The sequence below is a fragment of the Mustela erminea genome, chromosome 15 (genome assembly GCF_009829155.1).
Source record: "Mustela erminea isolate mMusErm1 chromosome 15, mMusErm1.Pri, whole genome shotgun sequence".
Lineage (NCBI taxonomy): Eukaryota > Metazoa > Chordata > Mammalia > Carnivora > Mustelidae > Mustela > Mustela erminea.
Genome location: NC_045628.1, coordinates 70,314,177 through 70,332,353, shown reverse-complemented (window position 1 = coordinate 70,332,353; position 18,177 = coordinate 70,314,177). Strand labels below are relative to the sequence as shown.

General features: G+C 35.8%; 1 protein-coding gene and 1 long non-coding RNA gene across 10 annotated transcripts in view; one reads left to right on the top strand and one right to left on the bottom strand.

The window, feature by feature from the left end:
* The window catches only part of NBEA (neurobeachin), a 678,194-nt gene that overhangs the window by 36,054 nt on the left and 623,963 nt on the right, over window positions 1-18,177 (top strand). The window lies entirely within an intron of this gene.
* Window positions 5,606-11,779, bottom strand: LOC116573972. Its single transcript, XR_004279082.1, has 3 exons — window positions 11,641-11,779; window positions 9,670-9,730; window positions 5,606-5,889 (listed from the first exon to the last, which is right to left on the bottom strand). It is a non-coding gene; the product is annotated as an uncharacterized LOC116573972 (long non-coding RNA).

Sequence of the window (18,177 nt, the reverse complement as noted above, 5' to 3'; positions counted from 1 at the left end):
TTCAATCACTGTTTTTTTTAAGAATGAGATTTAATTTTTATTTTTAGTTGTTTTTTTTTTTTAAGATTTACTTTTTAAGTAAGACTTGCTTTTATTTGGAATTTGAGATAAAATACCACATTTTATCTGAAGTCTTTAAAACTTTCACATGATTTTGGGGTGCATGGGTGGCTCAGTCTGACTCTTGGTTTTGGGTCAGGTCATGATCTCATGGGTTGTGGGATTGAGCCCTGTGTCTGGCTCCCTGCTCAGCAGGGAGTTTGCTTGAAAGATTCTCTCCCTCTGCCTGTATGTCCCTTATGCTTCATCAAGTAAGTACATCTTTGAAAAAAGGAGAAGAACTTCCACGTGATTTTTATTCTCCTTAGAGAGTCATAGCAGCAGAGGGACACTTATGACTTTGAGACTCATTTCTCAAAGAAGAGCCTCTGCTAGAAGATATTAATAGTTAGGAATAGATTGGGGTTAGAAACCAGTGAAATCACAATTTAATTAAAAATATTTTCTGATTTAAAAAATATGTTCCCTTAATGAAAAATTCAGTTTATCAGAAGTAATAGTCATCCATAATAGTGTCATCAAAAGTCTATATTTATAACTTGATATAAGTTCCTTCTGAGTTTTTGTTTGTTCATTTGTTTGTTTTGGCTTTGGTAGGCACTAGGCAAAGTAAATACCTCATCCATGTTGGTTTGTATTTGTGATGTTGAAACCATGTTGTTATGGGTGGAATTTACTGCCATCTCCCCAACAACCATAACAAAAAGGTATGTTGGAGTCTTAACCTCCAGTAATATAGAATATGACCTTGCAGTTGGGTCTTTACAGTTAAAATGTAGTCAGTAGGGAGGGTCCTAATCCTGTATGACTGTTATCCCTATAAAAGAGGAAATCTGGACACAGACATACATAGAGAGAAGCTGATGTGAAGGGACACAGGGAAGATGATACAAAGATGGTCATCTATATGCCAAGGAGGGTGGCATAGAACGGATCCCCTCTCATACACCCCTCCCAAGGAAACAACCCTGTTGACACCTTGGTTCAGACTTTCAGACTGTGAAAAAATAAATTTGTTGGTTAAGCCACCTAGTTTGTAGTATGTTGTTAGTACAACCGTAGCAAACTAATACATACATATAAAATTGCCTTACAGCAATTTTATAATTACCTTATATCTTGATTTTTGAAGTTTTCTTATATTTGTTTCTTTGCTTATGTTGGGTATAATCCAACTAAATTATGCATTACTTGAGATCTGATTAATATTTCTCTATCCTTTCCCTATAGCATTTTGTATAAGATGTAAAAGATGTTTGTGTGATACAAATAGGCATGCTTTTGATTAAAAGAAATTATGTAGAAGCAGCACTTTGTCCAATATGGAATTGGGGAGAAAGTATTTAATTTTAGGCTTTTTTTTTTTTTTTTTTTTTTTAGCTGGATGAACTTGGTTATTTTATGATCTTGGAATTTGATATATATATGTATAATATTTATGTAATATATAATGTTTATATATAAAAGATTTGTGGTTGGATTATGTAATTAGAATTTTTATATTAAAATTAACATAACCATATTATAAGATAATTAGTATAAGAAGAAAACAAGATTACTTATTGTTCCACCACCGAAACACTATAACTACTATTATTTTTATTATTTTTCTTTTAGATTTTCACCTATACAGAGAACTGGTCTATTTGTTTAATCATAGTCATGTGTGTTTTTGTATATAAATTTAAGATTTTTAGCTAATATGTTACAAAAATTTACTTCTTACATAGCTTTGTCAACTAATTTAGAATGGATGTATTATATCCTATTTGTGTATATAATGCATTTTTGTAACTTTCCTATTTTTGGATATTTAGGTTGTTTCCAGTTGTTGACCATGACAGTCATGCTACAGAGAACACTTTTGTGCATAAATATGTTTCCACCATTAGGATTATTTAGAGTAATGAAATGTCTTTCAAGGCTCTTCATACTGTGTTTTACAAAAGAGTTGTACAGTTTTCAAAGGAATTATTTCTTACATATTCTTTTTTTTTTTTTTAAAGATTTTATTTATTTATTTGCCAGAGAGAGAGAGAGAGAGAGAGAGAAAGAGCATAGGCAGGCAGAGTGGCAGCAGAGGCAGAGGGAGAAGCAGGCTCCTCGCTGAGCAAGGAGCCTGATGTGGGACTCGATCCCAGGACGCTGGGATCATGACCTGAGCGGAAGGCAGCTGCTTAACCAACTAAGCCACCCACGCGTCCCTTTCTTACATATTCTAATTTGGAACCCAATTTGCAGTACTTATTGTTACTTGTTTTGATGTGCATAATTTTAATAGTGGTGGTTCAGCTGCAGCTTACCCATCTTTTTGTTAATAATTTTTTTAATCCCATGATTTTAGAAAAACCCTCCTTTTACCATTAAAAAAGTGTGAAAAAGACATATTATATATAACATACATATTAACATATATGTAAAATTTGCATTACTTAAAGTTTTGACCATCAGATATTTCATTGATTAGTTGTTATAGGAAGGGACCTTGTGCAACAGGGAAATCAACTGAAACTGTAAGGTAGGAATTTAGACTCTTGGCAGATGGGTGAAAGTTCAAATCACTGTATTTATTTCTGGTGCATTTGAGATGGTTTTGGGTAGTATGGGCAAATGATAATGTTTATATTTGATAGTTGATAATGTAATGCTTATAAAAAAGAATTATTATACACTGAAACAGAAGTTCAGTCAGTGGCTAGAGATGAATGCACACATCCAGAGATGAGGACTTTCGTGAGCTTGTTAGGTGTTGGGGACCTCAGCTGTAGGTTTTCTCTGCCCCTGACCTTCTGGCAGTGAAACCAGAGTTAGCTCAGGAAACCAACAGAGAATCCTGTTTTTGAAACCAGATAAACTCAGTGAGCATTACGTTTTAAAAGTTTATTCCCCAGAATATCTGAATTAGAGCACAAAGCAGAAAGACTATTTCTCAGTCTTACCTGCTACTGGAAGTTAGCAGGACCTGAGTCCTTAATACTCTGCTAGGCTTGAGGCTGAGACTTTATTACTTGAGGCTCTTGGGGTTTGGAAAAGCAGGGATTCAACCTTAGATAAGTCACTTGCCCAAGATCGTATTTTCCATTTGAGCTGGTGTTAGAATTGTGATCTACATCTTAATGCTCTCTTCTTTTCTAATCTAGTGCTTTTGGCTGTATAACATCATCTTGAATGTTAAGATTAAGTGTAACCTCATAGTTACTTCACAAAGTGTGATTATTGCTATAAAATCTAAAAGATAACCACAACTTGGAGAAACATTTTTGAATAGATGAATCTTGATATTATACAAATATGCAGTTGCATTAAATAAAAAATTTGGTATGGTTTTATTATTTATTTTACTTTAATTTTCATCCCATGGGAATTAGCTTGCCCCATTTTATTGAATTTCTAGCAATGTTAGGGTTAAGTGTTGAATGGATGCTGATAACCTGAAATGGTAGTCAGAAGAGTTGGGCCTCTTAAAGTTGTATATCTGTATAATCTTGACCATGATGGAATTTATATTCTAGTGAAGATCAGCTTGGTTTTCGAAGTGATCTGTGGCAGACTTAACTTTTACAGTTGCACTTTTGAGTTGTTACAGTAATAATTACTGAAATAAGAGAGAGAACTTAACAGTTGTCCTTAATTTTATAAATGAGGAAACATACCCAGAGGTTATCAGAATAGAATGATAGGGGCACACTGGAAAATCATGCTTTTAGATTTGTATATTTAACAGATTTGGTTTTAGAAAAGTTTACTCTTAAGTGTTTATAAGAATGTGTGTGTGTGTTTTCTGATTATAATAGCATATATGCTCATTGAAGATCATTTTGAAAGTTTATGTGCAGGAAGAAATTAAAAATTAACAGTAATCTCTTCACTCTATATTAATCACTGTAAATACTTCAGTATATTTGTTAATACCATCATATAGTTACTATTCAAAATGATGTGGAATCAAGACTGCAAATAAGGAAACATGTATATTCTGCTGGTCCATTACCTTAGTTGTTGGCCTTGGTTGTAGGGTTTATTACCATTTTTTTAAATTAAAGATTTTATTTGTTTATTTGACAGAGATCACAAGTAGGCAGAGAGGCAGGCAGAGGCAGAGAGAGGGGGGAAGCAGGCTCTCTGCTGAGCAGAGAACCCGATGTGGGGCTCGATCCCAGGACCCTAGGATCATGACCTGAGCCGAATGCAGAGGCTTTAACCCACTGAGCCACCCAGGCGCCCCCCATTTTTTTTTTTAAATCATGAAAGATCCCTTTTCTTACCCTTTCTTCTTTCCAAATTTCTACTAAATTATTTTTAATAAGTAAATATTACTTTGATTTATAAGGGGATAGTTTAACAATAATTCATTTATCTACACTCAGTGAAGAACAAAGGAAGATGATGTTTAGGTTAGCTAATATACTTTTAATTCTGGGGTACCTAGTATATTAGACTTTTTGTAGTATTAAAAATGGATTGAGCATTGCCCATTTGACTCTATAAAGGCCTAGGGTCTCCATGAAGGGAATAGTTGGAGTAGATGCACTGTAGTAAAACCCTTTAAGGTTTAAAATGCTGATACCCTGATTCCATTGCACGTTGGTATGAACTCTTTCTTCCTTATTATTATTATTCCCCAAATGATAATTATTTTGCTTTCTAGACCAGTAAACTAATATATCAAAAACTTGCATGTGAACATAGTTATTTTACTGTGAATAATTTGAGTTGCAGACATGATATCACTCAAAGTTACCATATTCTTTTGCCTAATATCCATTTTATGAGAAACTGAAAGTAAATATATTCTTTGTATTTTTACCAATCTTATCCTAATCAAATATTACTGAAGCTGTTGTCAAAAAATGTGTTTACATTTTAAGGTTCTCACTTTGAGGCAGAGTATTATGAAGCTGTTTTTCAAAGTTGCATTCATTGTTGTAATTTTTGGCAACATATCCATCAGTTTCTATTATCTGAAGCTTGTATGTGGTAATACCAGTTGCAAATACCAACAAAAGGATTTTCTGGTATCTTACAGGTTTTATATTTACTTGTTTGGTGCAGCTCCAGCTGACCTTATTATTATAATGAAACCAATGAGATACATAATAGCTTTTTCAGAGTGTTGTTTGGCTTACTTTCACTTCTTTTATGTAGACACACCTCCAGTTTCATCCTTATCAGATATTTTTCAGTGTAGACTTGATAAAATCATGTAACTAAAAACAGCATGTCTCTTACCTTACTGTAGTATTAGAGAAATATTGTAAATGCTTATTCTGATAAAAACCAAATAAAACTGAGGTAAAATTTAGTTCTGCATTTATTCTTTAATAGTTTCTTTGTAAGAATAATACTAAAAGTTTTTTTTGATTAATATATTTATTTAATCTATTTGTGTCCTCACTGACTCAGGGATGACAAAGCTATATAAAAAGGGGGCATAGAAATTAAGTTAATGATTTTAGCAATTTTAATTGATACTTGAATAATAAAATAACATTTTAATTAATACTTTTGATACCTTTATTATTATCATTTTTTATTATTAGTTTTGGTTAAGCACAACTTTTTAGAATGTGATTTCAGATTTGAGAATTAAAATACATTTAGTAATTAAAATGAGTTGTATTCACTTTGACAGAAATGCTATTCTACTGGTAACACTAGATACCTTGAGGTTATTTCTAAGCCAGGTTCTTCTTGTAGTTCTGCACGGCATTCTTCCTTGGGCATTGCTCAACATACAAACCTCTGTGAACAAGTTTTCTCGCCTGTCAACTCAGTATGGTGCAGTGATTCTGTATGTGGTCACCAGATTGCATACTTATTTGCCAGGCACTGTGATGGGAAATAGCAAGTAAATACTTGGCTTTTGGGTACCTGGGTGGCTCTGTTGGTTAAGTGAGTTCTGGGATCGTGCCCCCCTTCGGGCTCCCTGCTCAGCGGAGAGCCTGCTTCTCCTTCTCCCTCTGCTGCTCCCCCTGCTGTTTTTTTTTTCTCTCTCTCTCAAATAAAGAAATAAATAAAGTCATAAAACAAACAAACAAAAAAGCAAACAAAACCCACTTAGGTCACATTAATCTAGTTATAGACAGAAATTGAAAAATAACAATTATGCATAGATAAATGCTTTCATAAAGATAAGCACAAGGTATACTGCTTAGGAAATGGCACTGAATTGGGGGATGGGTTAGAAAATGTTTTTCTTTAAGAAATAACTCCTGAGTGGAATCTTGTTACCCGGATCTAGGGAATTAAAAAGGGCATTTCAGGCATGTGCAGAAGCTTAGGGATGTGAGAAAACATAACCTTTTCTTTTTTTGTCCCGTTTCTCCGTCATGGGATCTTTTCCCATAAAAACCTTTCTTTGTATTCTCACCCTTTCCCTCCAGTTCTTTTACGTCCTTACCTGAAATCTATTAAGTGCTTTTTCTTTTTCCAAGTTCCGGTGTGCCTCAAGATCAGCAGAGAATCTGGCGTTCTCCATATATTTTGCTTCTAGATCACTTTTTAAAAGTTACCCTTTTCTAGCAATCCCTTTGTACTTTGCAATCTGTGCTTTACCTGCCATATCATCCTTGTTACATTATCTATTAACCTGTAGAATATTCCTCAAGGACTTTTGTCACCATTTTCCTTTGTGGCCTATCTTCTAGGAGTCATGGATAATTTCACCTCATAGGTAAAAGTTTCCTGCAGAGTATGCCTCTCAGTTCATTTCTGTTCTGACAACTTACATTTTCATACCACTCTAGCAACTGGCCAGCCAGACATCAAACTTCAGAATCACCAGAGCTGTTGTTTTAAAAATCTTAAATGCTATAATTATTTATTCTGATATCAGTATATCTTTTATGTTTTCATTTCCAATAACCTGACTTTTGCCCTGATATCTAGTTTCTTAAATCTCTTTCCTTCATTCTTCTTTCTGCCAAATTCAGATGCAATTGAATATTGTTACAGATATGCACATACGTGAGAGTCTTTAGCTTATTTGACCTTGCCACTCTTATTTTTTGATAATCCCATAAAAATACATACATGTGTGTTCTGTATGTTAGTTGTAAGTTAGCTTGGCAATGCGGGGGAGAAAAATCCCATAATTATCTTGATTGGTATAGTAGAAACTCATGTTTTTAAATACTTCTGACTTCTTGGTGTCTCCCAATAATTTTTTTAATGGTTCTAGTTTTAGTATGTGTGCTGTCAGTCTTTTTCCAGTGCATATGAAGACTGGTGATCAGGTGTGCTGCAATAAGGTAAATTCAGATATTGTGCATTTGGTAATTATCTGCTGTTTCTCATCTAGTCCCCATTCTCAATAATAAAATAATACTTGTGAGTCACTCTCCAACTTGTGATCTAGAATAATACCAGTATTGTTGAAGCCCCATGTATCTTACTTCCCAATCCTGTCTTCCTCAGAATAACTCATTTTGATTATTACATTTATACTTACCATTCTCTTCCCTTTCATATGGTTTTAAAAACATGTATATGTATATATGAGTACATCAGCTGTTTGTTGCTTAGCTATGATTTTTAAAAAATAAGCTTTATAAAATGGAAGCCTATATGTGATTTTCTGAAAAAAGTTTTTTTTGTTCTTTTGTTTTTTGTCTTTTGTTTTTTTAGACTCAACATCATGGGTTTGAATTCATTCATTTGACTATCTTAAACCTCTGCACAATGCTATGAGATAGATACTATTTTTATCCAGACCTTACGGATGTGGAAGCTGAGCACAGATGTATATTTAAGTGACTTGCGTGAGGTTATGCCTGCAGTTAGTTTCACTGTCTAGTTTTTAACCCAGGAAGTGTATCTCAATGTCCAGACTCTTAACCATTACATGGTCTTTACATTCACTGCTAATCAGAGATATATTTATTTTCTTTTTGTCTCTCTCTCTGTATTTACTGTATTTAAAATACCAACAGATACCTACAGGCAATTAAGAATCAGATGGACAGTACATTTCTTTCTTTTCTTAAAAAATTATTTATTTATTTATTTATTTATTCGTTTGTTTATTTATTTAACAGACAGAGATCACAAGTAGGTGGAGAGGCAGGCAGAGAGAGGGGGGGAAGCAGGCTCCCTGCTCAGCAGAGAGCCCCATGCGGGGCTCGATCCCAGGACCCTGGGACCATGACCTGAGCCGAAGGCAGAGGCTTAACCCACTGAGCCACCCAGGCGCCCCTGGACAGTACATTTCTTTATCAGCAATGTCAGATTCCCTAAGATAGTACACTGATAAAATGACTAAGGGGAAGTAACTTTGAATGTACCAATGTCTTATCCATACATATTAACATTTTAGAATAAGATAGAGATAAAGACAGTTTCAGGCATACAGGGATCAGAAACTGTCCTGTCTGTTGATTATTGCTGAAAGAATTACTAATGATGTATTCTAGCAAGAAGAGCAGTGACCTGATATAAAATAGTGGGATACAGGATGTAATGATGCACAAAGAAAGCTGTAAAACATATTATTAAATCTAAATAGAATTGAAAAAGTTACATAGGAGTTGGAAGAGAAAGAAGTATAGAAAAAACAAAATAGTAAGCTATATTTCTTGTCCTTTTTGGGGGGAAGGATAGATACACTTGCTAATGTCAGATTCGGCTAGGAAAAAATAACTAATGATAATCTTCATTTCACTAAGCATTTAGCATATAGTAGATATTTTGTAAAAATTTTACAGGGATTATAAGATATACATATATTTTGAATATGAGTACATACTTGTGAAGGTGTGTAAGTCAGTCCTTCCTGCCTTTGTTTTCCTCTCTTTTAGACAACCAGTGTTTTAATTGTGCATTCCAGTATCAAACTGTTACTCTGAGGAGGATATCTCTCTGCCCATTATTAGACGTTAGGAGCTGTAATGTGTGTTTTCCTTGGTCTGAAGAAATGACCATCAGCTCTTCAAGCTGGTGCAATATCATCTGTTCTGGTTCTTTTATAGTACTCAGAGCATTTGCATCTATCCCTGGGTAAGCAAAGCCCAGTCCAGAGGCAGTGTCTATTCCTATTAAGACCTCCCTTTGTAGCCTCCAGTACTACTAGCATCAGTCTGATCTGCCACCAGTTAGGGCCTTCCCACTAGGGAATCTGCCACATAGTCATCTGTAGTCTCTGTCTCATTGACTGGCAGAACAGTTTTTATTGTCATTTATTGTCATTGTACCCTTCAGAGGGTACAAGAGTAACACGTTTAGATTTAGACCAACTCTGCATTGCTATAGTGCCCCCATGTCTACTCATTTCATGGGTCCAGATGGCCAACATAAGTGAGTACACAGTGATATCTGCTTATTGATTCCAGTCATCTTCTAAATCTGAAAGAGTTCTTCTGATGGCCTTCAACGTGTCCTATGCTAATGCATTTCTGATATTCTGATAATGACTTCCATAGGGCCATGCCCAATGTGAACATCCCTTGTATAGGCCAAGTTTCCATTGCCCTCATGCCTAAGCATAGGGGCAGGCCACTGGCCATTGCCTATGAGTCAGTAAATACCCAAACATAGTGGCTTTTCTCAGTGTTCAATTCTTCCATCACTACTAGGAAAAATGCAGTTCGGCATACCAAGCTGATCTGTTTTTACCTTTTCTTCACTCAGAGTGATAATCTTCCAAACAGGATGTTGTCCATTCACCTTGGAACTGCTAATACAAATCAAGGACGTCTTTGTTGGTTAGTCAAGAACTGCTTATATAGCATTGTCCAAGTAGCAATAAAATCCAGTTTTTTCTCACACATTTGCAGAGTCAGCCCTAGGGGAAAAGAAACTCCCGGCTCCTGAGAACCCCCTCTTTGCATTTCCCAGGCAGCATGATCCTGTATAAACCATATTCATTTCATTTTGTTACTCTTCTGTATACTGCCATCCCCATTAGTGTGTTTCTCTGACATCATCCTCGCTGTTATGGCTATTTCAGGTTCCAAGATCATTTTATGTCCTTCAATCATAGGGGTGACTTCAGTAAGTAATGTCCAATAGCAAGGTACTGAATGCCCCTCAAATGGAAATTCTTTAGTCCAGCGTTCTAGTAGTCATTGCTGGGAGGCACTCACAGGCTCTTGCCCTAAGCCCTTGTCTGTGCTCCACATGGGGCTATTACACAGAGAATTTGCGGCTACCAGCACTCCAGCTTCTATTCCACGATGTGTGGACTCAGGCAATCTTATTGGTTCCTATTTAGCATGTCCAATTAATATTGCTTGGAGGGCAAGATTTACATGCCTTGTGGTTTTTCAAGGGAAGTGTTTCCTAGTCAGATATAATGTCTATCTCCATAATACAGTTCGATAAAAAAGATGCAACCACTTCACATAAAGCCTGTTCAGACATACCAGCTCTGCTACAGACCCTTATCTTAATTCCATCAACTCTTATATTCCCAATGTAGCTTCTGTTAGGACTTTATCCATAGGTTTTAGTTTTTGTAATGTTAGATAAGGAAAGGTGTTCCCCAGCCAGACATAATATCCATTCCTATTAAACGTTCAGGTAAAGTTGATGCAACTTTTTTACCTCATAACTGCTTAAACATTTCAACTTTCATATCATGTTATATCATGTCATCCATTACATTTTTATGTTCTCTTAATCTAATTTTAGCCCAGGTCAGGGCATTATCTGTTGGTTTTAGTATCACCATTTATAGGATTTCTGTATAAAGGAGTTCTGGAAACTTCTCTTTTTTACCCTCTTATCATTTTATCCACTCTAGTGTGAAAGTCTTTGGGTTCCCAGCAAGGGATTGATCCAAGGGACCCTGCCGTTTTGTCAATCTTTATTTTGATTCATCTGCCTAACAACTGTCCCAGGGTATTGCAGATAAAGTTTCTCATTGTAATCTCTGCCTTCTGACTTTTAAAATTTTTTCAAAATGTGGTAAATTGGGGTGGATTTGTTTGGGTCTCTATAATGTTGGCAGACTGACAGAGGATGTGTTTGGCCCACCCAGCTTTTGGTAGTGCTGTATTAAAACCTGTTTTTTGTTTTTTTTTTAAGATTTTATTACTCATTAGAGAGATAGAGACCACAAGTAAGCAGAGCAGCAGGCAGAGGAAGAGAGAGACGCAGGCTCTCCGCTGAACAGGGAGCCTGATGTGGGGTTCGATTCCAGGACTCTGGGATCACGACCTGAGCCGGAGGCAGCTGCCCAACCAACTGAGCCACCCAGGTGCCCCTTAAAACCTGTATTTTAACCTCATCACTGTCCATTTTATTTATCCCACATTTTAATAACCATCTAAAGATTTCCACCCTCTTAGTTTGAATCCTCTGACTCTTCCCTTTAGGATGATTCTTTGTTTTATCTCTATCAGTACTTGCTTTATTCATCTTATTTCTTAATACCTGCTTAAAATTTCCAGCTTGTTGGGAGAAGTCCCTTGACTCTCCCTTTAGCCTCTTCCCATTCTCTAATTAACCTAATGTTTTTATTAGCATCTGTAAAACCCATAAGGGAAAGCTGAGTCACCAAATTTAATAAAGCTTCTAGAACTGTTTTTCATTTTTGCAGTAATCATGTTATATGAGGTGGCCATGTGAAAGAGCCCCCCTTACCTGCATTTCCACAACCTGGGTAATGGGTGTATTCAGTGTTGAGTGTCCTGGTCATCATAAAGCTAGTCTAGTATAGTTTGTATGTCAAGCATATTGGCTGCTTCATCTGGGGTGTTCCACTTAGCATTTATGGGGAGTGGCAGGCTGTCTTTCTGAGGGTAAACAGGCTTTATAGTGGCTTTTATCCAGTCTTCATGCTAGCTGTTCCCTCAAGAATAACTTCCTGTGGGTATGTCTGGATTACCGATAGCCATTGGTGATTCTTCCGTGGTGAGCTATGCATCCAATATCAGCCTACATACGCTCTTCCAACTCTGCATCATTCAAGACCAGATACTCCTAAATTAGTCATTTTCATAATTTTATTAAATGTTCTTCAGGACACTAATGATACCAGCTTACAAAATGAAACAAGTTCACACTATTTCCATTACTTTCCTGGTTTTGTCCTCCCTCCATGTGGACTACCTTCTTCATGACCAAAGTTCTTAGAAGTACTCTCTATTGTTTCTGCATAATTTTTCCTTTGAGAAGTGAATTTGAGGCTAGTGACTTAAGCCCAGACTGACTGAAATTTGAGTTTGGTCTCTCATCAAGGTCTGACTCAACACTTTTTACTAATGTTATTTTAGCTATTACAGGTAACAGTAACCAAGAGATTGTATATTTTGTCTTTTTCTTATTAGTTTGCATTTCTTTACGCATCCAGGGAACCAGTTCTCAGGGAGTTGGATTTACCTGTATATTCCTTTGTTAACTTTTCCCTTTAGCAACTGAGCACAGCATAACTGCTGTTCCATACAATGGGTGACATATGGCCTCCTAGTAATCAAAGGTTCTTCCCCACCCCTCCCCTTTCATCCTTTCCTGAACCACAGGTTTCTGTGAGCCAAGCCCATTCTAGTACGTTTCATTTCTCTGCCACCAATTATAATTCTGACACCGATTCAGATTTCTGATTCAATTTCGGATGTATGTTTTTCCATATACCACAAAGCAGTTGACTCAGTTTGGACATTGTCTACTTGGAGATAGTGTCAGATCCCACAGATTAAGGGCTCAGTCTCACAAGACTGCTTTCTCCCCAACCCCAGAAGCCAATTTTAAGTCTAGGTTGACACCTTTGCTTCTCAACAACTGGCTATAGATTGGAGGCTCCAACAACCCTTTCTTGGGTTCAATTAATTTGCTAGAGTGGCTCACAGTACTCAAAACAGTTTACCTGCTAGATTACCAGTTTATTACAAAAGGACATAACTTAGGAGTGACCAAATGGAAGAGATATACAGGGCAAAATATGGGGAAAAAGGCATGGAGCTTGTGTGGTCTCTAAGTGTGCCATTTTCCCTGAATCTCTGAGTGTTCACCAACCCAGAAATTCCATGAACCCCAGCCTTTTGGGGTTTTATGGAGGCTTTATTACATAGACATGATTGGTGAAGTCTTTGGCCGTTAGTAGTGATTGAACTCCGTCTCTAACCCTTCTTATTTCCTCAGACCTGTACTTGGGAATGGATGCGAGATCTAAACTGAAATTTCTAACCCTTTAGTCCCAAGGTTGGTTCCCTGGCAACCAGTCCTCAATATTAGGTTACCTAGAGGCTTCCTCAGAGTCATTTCATTAAAATGACAAAAGATACCTTTATTTCTCTCTTCTGTTAGGAAATTTTAAGGAGCCTATGCCAAAAATGGGAACAAAGTACAAATAAATAAATATATATATTGTTTATACATATATATCTATTATTATAAATCACATTATCACTTCAGGTCAGCTCTCAGAATAGAAACTGTAGTTTCTACAAGGTCAGAGACAGACACATTCAAGGTCAGAGACAGACACATAAATTCAAGAGTTAGACACATAAATTCAACACAGACACATAAATTCAAGAGACAGACACATAAATAATTGGAGATTTTAACACTTCCCTCTCCATCCAAGGAAGATTACATTCATGAAATTTAGCAAGGGTATTGAGTACCTTAAAATATAATCAAGAATGGATCCTATTTGTATCAGACTCTAAACCCTCACATTAGTAGACTGTAGCTTCTTTTTTTTTTTTAAACTTTTTTTTTTTTTTTAAGATTTTATTTATTTATTTGACAGACAGAGATCCCAAGTAGGCAGAGAGGCAGGCAGAGACAGAGGAGGAAGCAGGCTCCCCGCTGAGCAGAGAGCCTGGGATCTAAGTAGATCCAGGACCCTGGGATCATGACCTGAGCCGAAGGCAGAGGCTTTAACACACTGAGCCACCCAGGCGCCCCCCGTATCTTCTTTTTAAGTGCACATTAAACAATAATGAACATTGAACATGTTAAAAGCCAACAAAAACAAATCTCAATGAATTCCAAAGAAGGGAAATAATAAAAACAGCATTCTCTGATCACAATGCAAAATGTTGAGAATGAACATACTCATTCCAAAAACAGCAAGGAGTAAAATGATTCACAGAAAACCCTGGATAAGTACCATCAAATGACAGAACTAAAATAATTTAGTAATGAGTTTGATGTCCTTTATTCAAAGGAAACAATCCATGAATTGGGTGAGTAAAGAACCTCACAAGCAGGGGAACACACTTCCTGAGGAGTTTTGTTTAAGAAGGATTTTTATAAAGGATTAATACTTGCATTTTGGAAATGGCATTATTGCCTGAGTTGCATGTCTGAGCTTATTTTGAAAAATTAAGGAGCAAGGAAATGAGCATAGAGCCCAGAATTGGCTTGGCATTTGGGGATGGGATGACTGGATATATTGTATTTCCAGTCAAGAGTAGCATTTACAGGAATAACAAAAGTTCAGTTTGCTGAAGTGTAGTGTTCTGGGCAGAGATGCCTAGAAATTTCTTTTTTATTTTTTAAATATTTATTTGAGAGAGAGGGAGAAAATTCATAAGGGGGGCAGAGGGAGAGGGAAGAGCAGACTCCCTGCTTCTCAATCCCAGGACCCTGAGATCATGACCTGAGCTAAAGGCAGATGCTCAACCAACTAAGCCATCGAGGTATCCCTAGAAATTTATTTCATCTTGGGCCTAGGAATTTATTTCAACAACAGAAAACACAGATGATAGAGAAAACTTGATATATTAGTGATCAAAGTAAGTGACAGTACTGTGTGTGTGTGTGTGTGTGTGTGTGTGTGAGTGTATAACTACATGATTGAAATTATATATGGGGAAGAAAATAAAATTCTGTGTATGCTTTTTTACAAGAGATTATAAGTGGTAAAAGGACAGCAAATGAACCAGGTAATTAGCAATCCTCATTCTCCCTCTTCCTACCTCCCCCAAATACCAATTTATTAAAAATACACAAATATGACTTTCAGATAAAAAGGATTAAGACAGTCATCAACTGATTACATTTTCATTTATTCATGTGGAAAGAATGTAAGTAATTTTAATTCCACCAAGTATGTGATTGTATGTTCCCTTATAGTTATACTATGAAATTTTCATCCATGTACATTTTTTTCCTTAACTTGAATTTTGGTCTAATTTAGAGTTAGTTAGGTTGCTTTATCTTCTAATCAAGAGCTAAAGGCTGTGTTCCTAACTTCTGTGAATTGCAGGATGTTTGGAATGTTTGCTGTGATGAGAAAGGAAATTAAAGGAAAAAAACAACAATGGGCAGTTAGACCAGTGGTGTATGTCACTACCACTGACAAGCTTTGTCATTTCCTCTTGAGAAGTTACTCGTTTCATTAATGCTCTTTAAGGCCCTCTTGTGCCTTTTGGGAAGCAATTCTTGTAGGTTAGGGATATCTCCATATTTTGCCTCTATAGAAAATATCAGTGCACTATTTGATCTACACACTAGCTTATTTATTTCGGTAAGTCTACCATTGAATAAAATAGTCATGGTATTTCCAGTGGGTGCATATCATGATAAAGATCCTAGCTGATTAAAGATCCAAATAAAGAGAATTTAGAATATACAGTGTTTGCCTAGACCTTAGAAATTACTCATTTAAAAAGAGAGTAATAGAATAAAGTATGTGAATTTACAAAGGTGAGACAATGCAATTATGCACACGATAGAATCAAAATAGAGCTATTTAAAGAATCTTAAGAGAATTAAAAGTGATTCAGTGTTTTATCATGATGCTTATTGTCTATAATACTATAGTCTATATAGTATTATATGTCTATAATACTATAGTCTAATACTTATTGCCTATAATACTACAGTAGAATGCATAGTATTCTGCTAATGTTGATTACCATTTATGTGCCAGGCATTGTGCTAAGTGTTACAGGTGAAATGGTGAAATGTATTTTGGGGCAATTCTCCTTTTTTTAAAAAAAATTTATCAGGATTTGTTCTTGAGTGGCAATAATTCTTTAAAAAAATTTTTTTTTTTTAATTAGGATTTGTTCTTAAGTATCTTTTCAAGGATTTTTATATAGGAAATAGTCTTGAAAGAGATATTTAGGGGATAGGGCAGACTTATTTTTTTTTTTTTACCATAATAATAAAGGTATCTCTGTCTAAGGCAAAAACGTGTCAGGCTTGCCACAGCCCCTTTAAAAGATTGGAGTTTTTATATGTGCACCATCACTTGGGCTTCCTGTGCATCAGCCCTGTGGACTTTGGAGGACAGAGGGAACCAATGGAGGTGGGAAGCTTATATAAGCGGTTGTGCTTGAATAATAAAATCTTTTGTCTGTGACCTGGGAATCACCTATTTTGCCAGCATTTATAAAACTAGCTAATTGGTTACCTTGCAAGTAGGAGAAGGTCTCAGAACTTTCACGGTTCTGGACCCAGTAGAGACTGGGTTTTGATCTTACAAGATTTGTTTTCTAGTGGAGGGAATAGTCAAACAGTTACTTACTATATACTGTAATAATTGTTATGATGAAGAAGCACAGTTTGTATGGAATTACCTAGCAGGAGCACTTAACCCTGTTAACCTGGTTAGGGAGAGTAAGGAAAGCTTTCTGGAGGAAGTAACATGATAAGAACTGGAGGATAAGCATAAGCTACCCAGGGAAAAGACAGGGTTGGGAAAACGTTTATACTTCTTAAGATATATGTATAATTGCTTTAGGCTTTTCTTTGTTTTGTGTTTATGAGTTACCTTGCTATCATATGTTAAACTCCTGAAAGACGGGCCCCATTTCATATCCCCCACAGGTTTCATTCTGTACTGGATCCTCATGTAAAGGTATATTTCTTTATTTCTTGTAAGCTGCATTTAGTTGAGGGATTTTTGTTTTTGTTTTTGTTTTTTGTCTTAAAAAATATATGCAGTTTGACAATCCTTGTTTTTAAATTGGAGTGTTTAATTTCTTTACATGTGATATAATGATTGATATGTTTGGATTTATACTTACCGTGTTTGTCGTGTCCGTTCAGTATGTTTTTCCTTACCTTTCTTGACTTCTTTTGGATTTAAATAGTTTTCATAATTATTCAACACCCCTATTAACTTTTAGGAATATATTCTTTTGCTATTCTTTTTTTTTTTTTTTTTTTTTAAAGATTTTATTTATTTATTTGTCAGAGAGAGAGCAAGTGAGAGAGCACAGGCAGACAGAGTGGAAGGCAGAGTCAGAGGAAGAAGCAGGCTCCCTGCGGAGCAAGGAGCCCGATGCGGGACTCGATCCCAGGACGCTGGGATCATGACCTGAGCCGAAGGCAGCTGCTTAACCAACTGAGCCACCCAGGCGTCCCTCTTTTGCTATTCTTTTAGTGGTTACCCTGGATATTATAACATACATCTTTGATTAATTGAAGGGTAAAATAGATCCATTCTTTTTATCCCTCTCCCCCATTTAGTGCTGTTGTTTTCATTTATCTTAATATCTTATATCTTGGCATTGTCATTATTGATATACACAGTAAACAATTGTTTGGATTTACCTGTATAATTTTACTGACTTTTATTTCTTTCTGCATCTCTAAGCATCCATCTGGGATTATTTATTTTTTGCCTAAAAATACATTTTAGTATTTTCTTTATTGAAGGTCTCCTCGTTATAATCTGAAAGCTTAATTTTTTTTTAAATAGCTTTGAAATTTCTTTACTGTTATACATTCAGATAGTGTTCCTGCTTCATTTCTTCCCCCTGTCCTTCTGGAGGTCTACTTATACATATGATAGACCTATTCATTGTATTCTACATCCTTTCTTCCCCTCTGCTTTCACCCTTACTTTACTATTTGCGTATGTCTTTTAATACATGTTCTAGCTCACTAATTCTTTTTCCAGCTGTATGTAATCTGCTGTCAGACTTATTGAATTTCTGAATTCAGTTATTTTTCAGTACTCTTATGGTTTCCTGTTAGGTGCTGAAATCCTCAATCTTGTTTTTTTTTTTAAATTCCTGGAACGTATTAGTTATAATTTTATGCCTGATAACTCCATTATCTTTTCATCTGTGTGTTGAAGTGTACATATCTAGTCACCTAATACATCTTTTCTTTTACTTGGCTTTCATTCCCATCTTATATTTTAGTAGTGTGTCTGGCTGTTTTTTATTGAGGCTTGAATAAAGTACATCAAAAAGTTGTAGAGCTAATTTG